Source organism: Rhipicephalus microplus, unplaced genomic scaffold (assembly GCF_043290135.1).
Source record: "Rhipicephalus microplus isolate Deutch F79 unplaced genomic scaffold, USDA_Rmic scaffold_230, whole genome shotgun sequence".
Classification (NCBI taxonomy): Eukaryota; Metazoa; Arthropoda; class Arachnida; order Ixodida; family Ixodidae; genus Rhipicephalus; species Rhipicephalus microplus.
In genome coordinates, this window is record NW_027464801.1 from 147,501 (window position 1) to 160,000 (window position 12,500).

General features: G+C 60.6%; 2 non-coding genes across 2 annotated transcripts; both read left to right on the forward strand.

The window, feature by feature from the left end:
* Positions 1-8,566: 8,566 nt before the first annotated feature.
* On the forward strand, positions 8,567-10,381 carry LOC142792634 (small subunit ribosomal RNA). Its single transcript, XR_012891087.1, has one exon. It is a non-coding gene; the product is annotated as a small subunit ribosomal RNA (ribosomal RNA).
* A 1,719-nt stretch (positions 10,382-12,100) lies between these two features.
* LOC142792621 (5.8S ribosomal RNA) lies at positions 12,101-12,253 on the forward strand. Its single transcript, XR_012891074.1, has one exon. It is a non-coding gene; the product is annotated as a 5.8S ribosomal RNA (ribosomal RNA).
* The last annotated feature ends 247 nt before the right edge of the window (positions 12,254-12,500 follow it).

The following is a 12,500-nucleotide window of genomic DNA, read 5'->3' on the forward strand; positions in this document are numbered from 1 at the left end:
CGAGGGGCGCGCGTGTTACAGAGAGATATGCCCAAACGCATGAAAGTGTACGCAGGTGTCCTAAGGCAGTTTTTTTTTTTTTTCCTCATTTTGATGTCGCCCCGGCTGACGTGGTTTTCGTTTTTCCGTGCCGCCCCGGCTGACGCGGTTTTCGTTTTTCCGTGCCGCCCCGGCTGACGCAGTTTTTGCGCCGCCCCGGCTGACGCGGTTTTCGCGCCGCCCCGGCTGACGCGGTTCCGACTTTGCACTTTTTGGCTCACCCCGGCTGGCGGCCCACTCACTCGATCGCCAGGTCTGTTTGCCCCGGTGGTTCCACCGCCAGGCTTAAGCGCGAACTTTTTTTGTTTGTTTTCTTTTGATTAAGCGCAAGCTTTTTTCTTTGTTTTCTTTTGATTAAGCGCGGGCTTTTTTCTTTGTTTTTTTTGCATTCGCCCCGGCAGACGCGGTTTTTGCGCCGCCCCGGCTGACGCGGTTTTTGCCGCCCCGGCTGACGCAGTTCGGACTTAGCACTTTTCGGCTGTGCCTGGCTGGCGGCCCACTCACTCGATCGCCATGTCTGTTTGCCACAGTTTTCCCGGTGGTGCCGCACCCGGGCTCGCCCCGGCTGACGCGGTTTCGTGCCGCCCCGGCAGACGCGGTTTTCGCGCCGCCCCGGCTGACGCGGTTTCGTGCCGCCCCGGCAGACGCGGTTTTTTGCCGCCCCGGCTGACGCAGTTCGGACTTGGCACTTTTTGGCTGAGCCTTGCTGGCGGCCCACTCACTCGATCGCCATGTCTGTTTGCCACAGTTTTCCCGGTGGTGCCGCACCCGGGCTCGCCCCGGCAGACGCGTTTTTTTTTTCTTTCGCCCCGGCTGACGCAGTTTTCGCGCCGCCCCGGCAGACGCGGTTTTCGCGCCGCCCCGGCAGACGCGGTTTTTTGCGCCGCCCCGGCTGACGCAGTTCGGACTTGGCACTTTTTGGCTGAGCCTGGCTGGCGGCCCACTCACTCGATCGCCATGTCTGTTTGCCACAGTTTTCCCGGTGGTGCCGCACCCGGGCTCGCCCCGGCTGACGCAGTTTTCGCGCCGCCCCGGCTGACGCGGTTTCGTGCCGCCCCGGCAGACGCGGTTTTTTGCGCCGCCCCGGCTGACGCGGTTTTTTGCCGCCCCGGCTGACGCAGTTCGGACTTGGCACTTTTCGGCTGTGCCTGGCTGGCGGCCCACTCACTCGATCGCCATGTCTGTTTGCCACAGTTTTCCCGGTGGTGCCGCACCCGGGCTCGCCCCGGCAGACGCGTTTTTTTTTTTTTCTTTCGCCCCGGCTGACGCAGTTTTCGCGCCGCCCCGGCTGACGCGGTTTCGTGCCGCCCCGGCAGACGCGGTTTTTTGCGCCGCCCCGGCTGACGCGGTTTTTGCCGCCCCGGCTGACGCAGTTCGGACTTAGCACTTTTTGGCTGAGCCTGGCTGGTGGCCCACTCACTCGATCGCCATGTCTGTTAGCCACAGTTTTCCCGGTGGTGCCGCACCCGGGCTCGCCCCGGCTGACGCAGTTTTCGCGCCGCCCCGGCTGACGCGGTTTCGTGCCGCCCCGGCAGACGCGGTTTTCGCGCCGCCCCGGCTGACGCGGTTTTTGCCGCCCCGGCTGACGCAGTTCGGACTTAGCACTTTTCGGCTGTGCCTGGCTGGCGGCCCACTCACTCGATCGCCATGTCTGTTTGCCACAGTTTTCCCGGTGGTGCCGCACCCGGGCTCGCCCCGGCTGACGCAGTTTTCGCGCCGCCCCGGCTGACGCGGTTTCGTGCCGCCCCGGCAGACGCGGTTTTCGCGCCGCCCCGGCTGACGCGGTTTCGTGCCGCCCCGGCAGACGCGGTTTTTTGCCGCCCCAGCTGACGCAGTTCGGACTTAGCACTTTTTGGCTGAGCCTTGCTGGCGGCCCACTCACTCGATCGCCATGTCTGTTTGCCACAGTTTTCCCGGTGGTGCCGCACCCGGGCTCGCCCCGGCAGACGCGTTTTTTTTTTTCTTTCGCCCCGGCTGACGCAGTTTTCGCGCCGCCCCGGCAGACGCGGTTTTCGCGCCGCCCCGGCAGACGCGGTTTTTTGCGCCGCCCCGGCTGACGCGGTTTTTTGCCGCCCCGGCTGACGCAGTTCGGACTTGGCACTTTTTGGCTGAGCCTGGCTGGCGGCCCACTCACTCGATCGCCATGTCTGTTTGCCACAGTTTTCCCGGTGGTGCCGCACCCGGGCTCGCCCCGGCTGACGCAGTTTTCGCGCCGCCCCGGCTGACGCGGTTTCGTGCCGCCCCGGCAGACGCGGTTTTTTGCGCCGCCCCGGCTGACGCGGTTTTTTGCCGCCCCGGCTGACACGGTTCGGACTTTGCACTTTTCGGCTGTGCCTGGCTGGCGGCCCACTCACTCGATCGCCATGTCTGTTTGCCACAGTTTTCCCGGTGGTGCCGCACCCGGGCTCGCCCCGGCAGACGCGTTTTTTTTTTTTTTTCTTTCGCCCCGGCTGACGCAGTTTTCGCGCCGCCCCGGCTGACGCGGTTTCGTGCCGCCCCGGCAGACGCGGTTTTTTGCGCCGCCCCGGCTGACGTGGTTTTTGCCGCCCCGGCTGACGCAGTTCGGACTTTGCACTTTTTGGCTGAGCCTGGCTGGCGGCCCACTCACTCGATCGCCATGTCTGTTTGCCACAGTTTTCCCGGTGGTGCCGCACCCGGGCTCGCCCCGGCAGACGCGTTTTTTTTTTTTCCTTCGCCCCGGCAGACGTGGTTCCCCCCCCCCCTCCGTCTTTCTTTTTGTTTTTTTTTTTCGCCGCGGCTGAAGTGGATTTTTCGGTGCCTCGACGCCCCGGTAGTCGCGGTTTTTCCGTTTCCGCACGGCCCCGGCTGACGCTGCTCGGTCACAGTCGCCTTTTGTGGTGATTGCAGACTTCTTGAGCGCGGGTGTTTTTTTTTTTTTGTTGTTGTTGTTGTTTTATTACGCATTCGCTCCAGCAGACGCTGTTTAGACTTTTTGTTTCCTCTTTTATCCTGCGACGAGGTGACGAGGTTTATTCGGTGCCCCGCCGCCCCGGCTGAAGTGATTTTTCCTGTCCCGTGCCGCCCCGGCTGACGCGGTTGGGACTTCGCGTTTGTTCGGCCGCCACGGGTTTTGGCGCACTCGCTCGGTTGCTTGTTGTTGCCACTTGTTGCGAACCCAGGTTTCTTGAGCGAGCGCGGGCGTTTTTTCTTCCTTTCTTTCTTTGTTCTATGTGTTAGCGAATCGGCCTTTAATATCACACGAGGACTCACAACCAACAATTTTCAGTTTGAAGTGTAAAAAATCTGCAGGTGTTGACGTAACTGACTTGCCCCGTACCCTTGAGTACATCCATGAAGTTCTCGTAGTACTACTAAATCGCATTATTCCAAGTGGAGAAATTCCCATAAACTTGCAAACCTCTACACGAAAATCGGTGCGCGTGATAAAGTTGAAAATTATCGTCCGATATCAAATGTGCCTTCTATAACACAAATTCTAGGAAAAAAAAAAAAAAACACTTGTTCGCCGTTTTCTGCGCCGTGACTGGCAGCACTCCGGCGAAGCGAAACGGGGTCGATTCGAGCACGATATCGGCGTCTTTCGACGTGCTCGCCGGCGACCGTCGCACGAGTACGTCGCACGAGCGCGTCTGCCGGGGCGCCGTTTGCGAAGCCGACGCAAAAGTGGGAACCGCCGCTCGGATGATCGCCGCTTTCGGCAGAGTGAGTGTTGGCACTCCGGGGAAGCGAAACAGCGTGAATGCGCCCACGAAATCGGCGTATTTTGAAGTGCCCGCCGGCGACCGTCGCACGAGTACGGTAAACCGCGTCAGCCGGGGCGTAGTTCGGGACGCCGACGAAAAAGTGGGAAGCGCAACTCGGATCTTCGCCGTTTTTGCAGGAGTGAGTGGCGGCCCTCCTGCGAGACCAAGAAGCATCGATTCGTGCACGAATTCGGCGCCTTTCGACGTGATCGCCGGCGACCGTCGCTCGAGTAGGGCAAACCGCGTCTGCCGGGGCGGGCTTCGGGACGCCGATGCGAAAGTGGGAAACGCTGCTCGGATGTTCGCCGTTTTTGGCCGAGTGAGTGCTGGCACACGGGCGAAGCCAAACGGGGCCGATTACGGCACGATATCGGCGTCTTTCGACGTGCCCGCCGGCGACCGTCGCACGAGTACGGTAAACCGCGTCAGCCCGGGCGGAGTTCGGGACGCCGATGCGAAAGTGGAGAACGCCGCTCGGATCTCCGCCGTTTTTGGAGGAGTGAGTGGCGGCACTCCGGAGAAGCCAAGGAGCGCCAATTAGCGCACGATATCGGCGTCTTTCGACGCGCTCGCCGGCGACCGTCGCACGAGTAGGGCAAACCGCGTCTGCCGGGGCGGGGTTTACGACGCCGACGCAAAAGTGGGAACCGCCGCTCGGATGTTGGCCGTTTTTGGCAGAGTGAGTGCTGGCACTCCGGCGACGCGAAAGAGCGCGAATGCGCCCACGAAAGTGGCGTATTTGGACGTGCGTGACGGCGACCGCTGCAGGAGTACGAAAAACCACGTCAGCCGGGACGAGCGACACACGGCGGTCTGGGTGCTTATCGCTGCTATTATAGGGGCACCCCGGCAGACGCAGAAAAAAAAAAAAAATTTTCGACCTTCTTTTTTGCTGGTCGAGCTCGGGTAACCCAGGTCGCAATGGGAGCCGCGCACGAAAGCGGCGTCGCGAGACGCGTTCGCGGTCGCTAGTCGCACGAGCTCGGCAACCGCGTCAGCCGGCGCGGAGTTCGGGATGCCGACGGCTAAGTGGGTACCGCTGCTCGGATGTTCGCCGTTTTTGGCCGAGTGAGTGCTGGCACTCCGGTGAAGCCAAGGAGCGCCAATTCGTGCACGATATCGGCGTCTTTCGACGTGCCCGCCGGCCACCGCCGCACGAGTACGGCAAACCGCGTCTGCCGGGGCGGGGTTCGCGACGCGTACGCAATAGTGGGAACCGTCGCTCGGATGTTCGTCGTCTTTGGCCGAGCGAGTGCTGGCACTCCGGCGAAGCGAAACGGGGCCGATTCGGGCACGATATCGGCGTATTTCGACGTGCTCGCCGGCGACCGTCGCACGAGTACGGCAAAGCGCGTCTGCCGGGGCGAGGTTTGCGACGCCGACGAAAAAGTGGGAAGCGCCGCTCGGATCTTCGCCGTTTTTGCAGGAGTGAGTGGCGGCCCTCCTGCGAGACCAAGAAGCATCGACTCGCGCACGATATCGGTGTCTTTCGACGTGCCCGCCGGCCACCGCCGCACGAGTACGGCAAACCGCGTATGCCGGGGCGGGGTTGGCGACGCCGACGCAAAAGTGGGAACCGCCACTAGGATGTTCGCCGTTTTTGGCAGAGTGAGTGCTGGCACTCCGGCGAAGCGAAAGAGCGCGAATGCGCCCACGAAAGTGGCGTGTTTGGACGTGCTTGACGACGACCACCGCAGGAAAACGAAAAACCACGTCAGCCGGGGCGAGCGACCCATGGCGGTCTGGGTGCTTATCGCTGCTATTATAGGGGCACCCCGGCAGACGCAAAAAAAAAAAAAAAATTTTTTTTCGACATTCTTTTTTGCTCGTCGACCTCGGGTGACCCAGGTCGCAGTGGGAGCCGCGCACGAAAGCGGCGTCGCGAGACGGCTTCGCGGTCGCTAGTCGCACGAGCTCGGCAACCGCGTCTGCCGGGGCGGAGTTCGGGACGCCGACGGCTAAGTGGGAACCGCCGCTCGGATGTTCGCCGTTTGTGGCCGAGTGAGTGCTGGCACTCCGGCGAAGCCAAACGGGGCCGATTCCGGCACGATATCGGCGTCTTTCTACGTGCTCGCCGGCGACCGTCGCACGAGTACGGCAAAGTGCGTCTGCCGGGGCGGGGTTTGCGACGCGTACGCAATAGTGAGAACCGTCGCTCGGATGTTCGTCGTCTTTCGCCGAGCCAGTGCTGGCAATCCGGCGAAGCCGAACGGAGCCGATTCGGGCACGATATCGGCGTCTTTCCACGTGCTCGCCGGCGACCGTCGCACGAGTACGGTAAACCGCGTCAGCCGGGGCGGAGTTCGGGACGCCGATGCGAAAGTGGGAAGCGCCGCTCGGATCTTCGCCGTTTTTGGAGGAGTCAGTGGCGGCACTCCGGTGAAGCCAAGGTGCGCCAATTCGCGCACGATATCGGCGTCTTTCGACGTGCCCGCCGGCCACCGTCGCACGAGTACGGCAAACCTCGTCTGCCGGGGCGGGGTTTGCGACGCCGACGCAAAAGTGGGAACCGCCGCTCGGATGTTCGCCGTTTTTGGCAGAGTGAGTGCTGGCACTCCGGCGAAGCGAAAGAGCGCGAATGCGCCCACGAAAGTGGCGTGTTTGGACGTGCTTGACGACGACCACCGCAGGAAAACGAAAAACCACGTCAGCCGGGGCGAGCGACCCATGGCGGTCTGGGTGCTTATCGCTGCTATTATAGGGGCACCCCGGCAGACGCAAAAAAAAAAAAAAATTTTTTTCGACATTCTTTTTTGCTCGTCGACCTCGGGTGACCCAGGTCGCAGTGGGAGCCGCGCACGAAAGCGGCGTCGCGAGACGGCTTCGCGGTCGCTAGTCGCACGAGCTCGGCAACCGCGTCTGCCGGGGCGGAGTTCGGGACGCCGACGGCTAAGTGGGAACCGCCGCTCGGATGTTCGCCGTTTGTGGCCGAGTGAGTGCTGGCACTCCGGCGAAGCCAAACGGGGCCGATTCCGGCACGATATCGGCGTCTTTCTACGTGCTCGCCGGCGACCGTCGCACGAGTACGGCAAAGTGCGTCTGCCGGGGCGGGGTTTGCGACGCGTACGCAATAGTGAGAACCGTCGCTCGGATGTTCGTCGTCTTTCGCCGAGCCAGTGCTGGCACTCCGGCGAAGCCGAACGGAGCCGATTCGGGCACGATATCGGCGTCTTTCCACGTGCTCGCCGGCGACCGTCGCACGAGTACGGTAAACCGCGTCAGCCGGGGCGGAGTTCGGGACGCCGATGCGAAAGTGGGAAGCGCCGCTCGGATCTTCGCCGTTTTTGGAGGAGTCAGTGGCGGCACTCCGGTGAAGCCAAGGTGCGCCAATTCGCGCACGATATCGGCGTCTTTCGACGTGCCCGCCGGCCACCGTCGCACGAGTACGGCAAACCTCGTCTGCCGGGGCGGGGTTTGCGACGCCGACGCAAAAGTGGGAACCGCCGCTCGGATGTTCGCCGTTTTTGGCAGAGTGAGTGCTGGCACTCCGGCGAAGCGAAAGAGCGTGAATGCGCCCACGAAAGTAGCGTATTTGGACGTGCTTGACGGCGACCGCCGCAGGAGTACGAAAAACCACGTCAGCCGGGGCGAGCGACCCACGGCGGTCTGGGTGCTTATCGCTGCTATTATAGGGGCACCCCGGCAGACGCAGAAAGAAAAAAAAAAATGGGGACATGGCGTGCGTCACCGTGCGGCTTCGCAGCGTTGCCGAAGTCGCCGAGCCCTTCGACTGAGCCGAACGGCGGACAGGGAACGTTGGTCGGCCGTTCTAACCTGTCGGTGCCACGCCGAGACGTCGTTAAGGAAAACCGCGTCGTGGGCCTCTACGACGCCGTCGAGTCGTTGTACGTTTGGTGTCCAGCGTGTCGGCGGCGAGTAGCGGACACGTCGTTCACGACTTCGGTCTTTCGCAGTCGACGCGAACTTGCGGAGAGTCGTGGTGCCTCACGTTTTCGGCAGAAACCGCGGCGGAATTTTCCCGTGCGTGCGCGCACGACCTCGGTGCTGTGCCGTCAGCGTAGTGTTGCACAAACTCGTGGCCTACCCAAGGTGCGGTACGTTTGCGGCCGTATCCTCGGTGGGAATTTCGTGAGTAGGGTCGCAAATTCTACGACCTCGGCGGGTTTGAGAGCGACGTAGACTTGTGGCACGCTCAACATGCCACACGTTTCGGGGCACACCCGCGGTGAAATTTTCTCGAGTACGCTCGTATTAGGGCCCAAGGAGGTCTGGGTACTTATCGCTGCTATTATGTGGGGGTTCTCGTGAGCGGCGTACGCGAAAGCGACCGGGTGTCTGATATGCGGCGGGCTTCGGCCTCGTCAAGCGTGTCCTCGGGTCTGCTCCAGGGGAATCCACGGCAGTCGTCTGCAGCCTCATCCGCTTGATGCGTTAGGGGCTGGTTGTCGGACGGTGCCGTTTTACCACGATATCGAGGTGTGTTCCGTGTCGTCCTCGGGCGATTCAGATGCGAAAGCGCCGAAGACGCGGGCGTGACCCGTCGTCTGGCGGCTTTGCAGTCTCGGCTCCGTTGCTAGTTCCGGCCGGTCCACCGACAGTGCAGCGGGCTTGGGCAACCCGCACGGCGCGACCGAGTCGATGCAACGAAAAAGAGCGAGCATGAACGTGCTTCTTGCCGCACGGCTCCCACTCGTCTTTCGGGAAGGTTGTGCCGTAGCGAGCTCGAACGCCGTCATCTCGGAGTGCAAAATAAGCGTGTTGGGGCGCCTGAAGGTGGCCTCCGCCGCACACAGACTGCGTCCGGCCCGCCGAGGGCGAGGACGGACGCGCAGTCGAACGATTACCTGGTTGATCCTGCCAGTAATCATATGCTTGTCTCAAAGATTAAGCCATGCATGTCTAAGTACATGCCGAAATAAGGCGAAACCGCGAATGGCTCATTAAATCAGTTATGGTTCCTTAGATCGTTTCTTCCTACTTGGATAACTGTGGCAATTCTAGAGCTAATACATGCAGTGAGCCTGGAGCCCTTTGGGTAACGGGTGCTTTTATTAGACCAAGATCGATCGGGTTTCGGCCCGTATTGTGTGGTGACTCTGGATAACTTTGTGCTGATCGCATGGCCACGAGCCGGCGACGTTTCTTTCAAGTGTCTGCCTTATCAACTTTCGATGGTAGGTTACTTGCTTACCATGGTTGTTACGGGTAACGGAGAATCAGGGTTCGATTCCGGAGAGGGAGCCTGAGAAACGGCTACCACATCCAAGGAAGGCAGCAGGCGCGCAAATTACCCACTCCCGGCACGGGGAGGTAGTGACGAAAAATAACAATACGGGACTCTTTTGAGGCCCCGTAATTGAAATGAGTACACTCTAAATCCTTTAACGAGGATCAATTGGAGGGCAAGTCTGGTGCCAGCAGCCGCGGTAATTCCAGCTCCAATAGCGTATACTAAAGCTGCTGCGGTTAAAAAGCTCGTAGTTGGATCTCAGTTCCAGACGAGTAGTGCATCTACCCGATGCGACGGCTCGGACTGAACATCATGCCGGTTCTTTCTTGGTGCACTTCATTGTGTGCCTCGAGATGGCCGGTGCTTTTACTTTGAAAAAATTAGAGTGCTCAACGCAGGCGAGTCGCCTGAATAAACTTGCATGGAATAATAGAACAAGACCTCGTTTCTGTTCTGTTGGTTTTTGGAATACGAGGTAATGATTAAGAGGGACGGACGGGGGCATTCGTATTGCGGCGCTAGAGGTGAAATTCTTGGACCGTCGCAAGACGAACTACTGCGAAAGCATTTGCCAAGAATGTTTTCATTGATCAAGAACGAAAGTCAGAGGTTCGAAGGCGATCAGATACCGCCCTAGTTCTGACCATAAACGATGCCAACCAGCGATCCGCCTGAGTTACTCAAATGACTCGGCGGGCAGCTTCCGGGAAACCAAAGTATTTGGGTTCCGGGGGAAGTATGGTTGCAAAGCTGAAACTTAAAGGAATTGACGGAAGGGCACCACCAGGAGTGGAGCCTGCGGCTTAATTTGACTCAACACGGGAAAACTTACCCGGCCCGGACACTGGGAGGATTGACAGATTGAGAGCTCTTTCTTGATTCGGTGGATGGTGGTGCATGGCCGTTCTTAGTTGGTGGAGCGATTTGTCTGGTTAATTCCGATAACGAACGAGACTCTAGCCTATTAAATAGGTGCGGGGTTCCCAGCACCTTACAACCTTCTTAGAGGGACAAGCGGCTCCTAGCCGCACGAAACAGAGCAATAACAGGTCTGTGATGCCCTTAGATGTCCGGGGCCGCACGCGCGCTACACTGAAGGAAGCAGCGTGTCTTTATCCCTGTCTGAAAAGACTGGGTAACCCGTGGAACTTCTTTCGTGATTGGGATAGGGGCTTGCAATTGTTCCCCTTGAACGAGGAATTCCCAGTAAGCGCGAGTCATAAGCTCGCGTTGATTACGTCCCTGCCCTTTGTACACACCGCCCGTCGCTACTACCGATTGAATGATTTAGTGAGGTCTTCGGACCGATGTCCGGCGCGGCCTTTCGGTTGCGCCGGTCTGTTGGAAAGATGACCAAACTTGATCATTTAGAGGAAGTAAAAGTCGTAACAAGGTTTCCGTAGGTGAACCTGCGGAAGGATCATTAACGGATTGTGAAGGGTGAGCGCCTCAGCTGCGTCTGCGCCCGACACTTTCTGCCGCTGACCCCGTTTGGACGCGGGGTCGGCTTTTCCCCACGGGGCTGCCTGAATGTGGAGCGGCACCCCGTGACAAATTGTTGCGCCCAGCGGACGCCAACACCGCGACCTTGGACGGTCGGCCAGGTGGCGGACGCGGGTACAAACGGCGCAACGCACTCATAGGTCGGCTTTCGACCCGCCACTGCACCGTGGCTCGAAGCGCTCGAAATGCGCGACCCGACCGCTGCGGGACCGCCTAGTACTGTAAACAGGAGCGGCGGAGCGCGAACGGCGAGTCGTGGTTACGTCGGTAGAAGGCGAGGCTGCGCGTTCCCGAAACGCCAGCCGAGTGCCCTCCCGACCGTTCGAGCGTGCAAGAACGAGACCCGACAATCGCGCGGCGACTGCCAAGTACGAGAGGAACGGCACAAGCGTCGGCGGTCGGTCAAGGAACTGGCGATGTGACGGGTCCGCTGTGCACCAGTGCATACCGTCCCGCCGTCCGCGGCAAGCGCCTCCGCGTCCTCGGGTGACGGAGGCTGCCGGTCGGTTCTTGCAGGCGAGGGATCTCGCTGGCACCGGTTCGCGTTGACGCGCGGCCGGTCATGGCACGGCGATGCGACGGCCGAGGTGCGCAGTACTCGATGGAGGAACCGCACGCTCCGATGACCGTCCCGCCCTCCGCGGCGTATGCGTACCGACCGTAATGGTTGCAGCAGCGCCGGCCGGCTTTTGAATTCGCCACACGAAACACGGTGCGAGATCGCGGTTAGGGGAGCGTCGACGTTGCCAGGCGTTTTGCTTGCTGCCGAGGGAAAGGCGGCACGGCCACGTCGCGCTCGTCGCGATTAGCGGGTCTGCGCGCTTTGGGAAGGTGCCGCAACGACTTGCCGAAAGAGGAAGCACGGAAGAACGAGGGACTTGGACGTCCCGACAATTGAACGCACTTGCGGCCAGGCCCTTGCTGGCTTCGTTCTTCCGCCTCGAGTAGGCTCGTACGCGGCTCCGGCGCCGAAAGTGGTCCTTGGCACCGACTTCGGTGGACGTGGGAAGTGCCGCGCAAGTACGGCGCGCCTGGCTCCACCTGTTGGCTAAAGTAGGCAGCCGGATCGGCATTTTGGTGTGCGGTGGCAAACCGTGGATGCGAAAAAAGCTTGTGCGATTTCGTGGAACAAAAAGCGGGGGTCCCCCTTTTTATGCGGAGGAGACCGACCCGCCCGCCGTGGTGAACCGCGACGCCACGGTAAAAACGGGAGAGGCTTGTCGATGGGACCGTGCATCCCGCGCTCCACGGAGGCCGGGAGGCGGCCGCCCGAGGAAATGTGTAGCCGTCGAGGCCCGCATCTGCGTGCACTCTTATCCAAATGGGTGTACCGCAGGCATTTTCTGGTTAGGCGGGCCAATGAGAGCGAGCACACAACGATACCTACGGGTCCGGCTTGGAGAACCGGCTTCGACGCCTCCCGAGTATTTATAGAGGGGTGGACCACGAAAGCACTCGCAAGTAGCGGAAGCGAAACGCCGTCCGAAACACACCGTTTGCTCGATTTGCGGCAGCCGAAAAAGGCGCGGCAGAGTTTTGGAGTCCAAGCGTGCGCTGAAAAGCGCCCTTCTTGGCCACTGTTTGGCCGAGTGCCAGAAACGTTTGGTTTTGACTGTACGGAATTGAACAAACACTTTTTCACGACTCTAAGCGGTGGATCACTCGGTTCTCGGGTCGATGAAGAACGCAGCCAGCTGCGAGACTTGGTGTGAATTGCAGGACACACTGAGCACTGATTCTTTGAACGCACATTGCGGCCTTGGGTCTTCCCTTGGCTTCGTCTGTCTGAGGGTCGGATCACATATCAAGAGAGCCTTCGGCGCACAAGGGAACGTGAGCCGTCGACTCGTTTTGACCGCGTCGGCAACACGGACAGCACGCTGAACACCTCACAGCGAGCGCCAACAGCGGCCACTCAAGGGCGAGACGGTGGCGACCGTCGTGCCAGAGCCCAACCGAAACGGGGGCGACCGACTGCATTGAGGATGTGGCACCTCGTTGAGACCGCCGCAGGACTTCGAGTCGGAAGGAAGCCTGCAGGG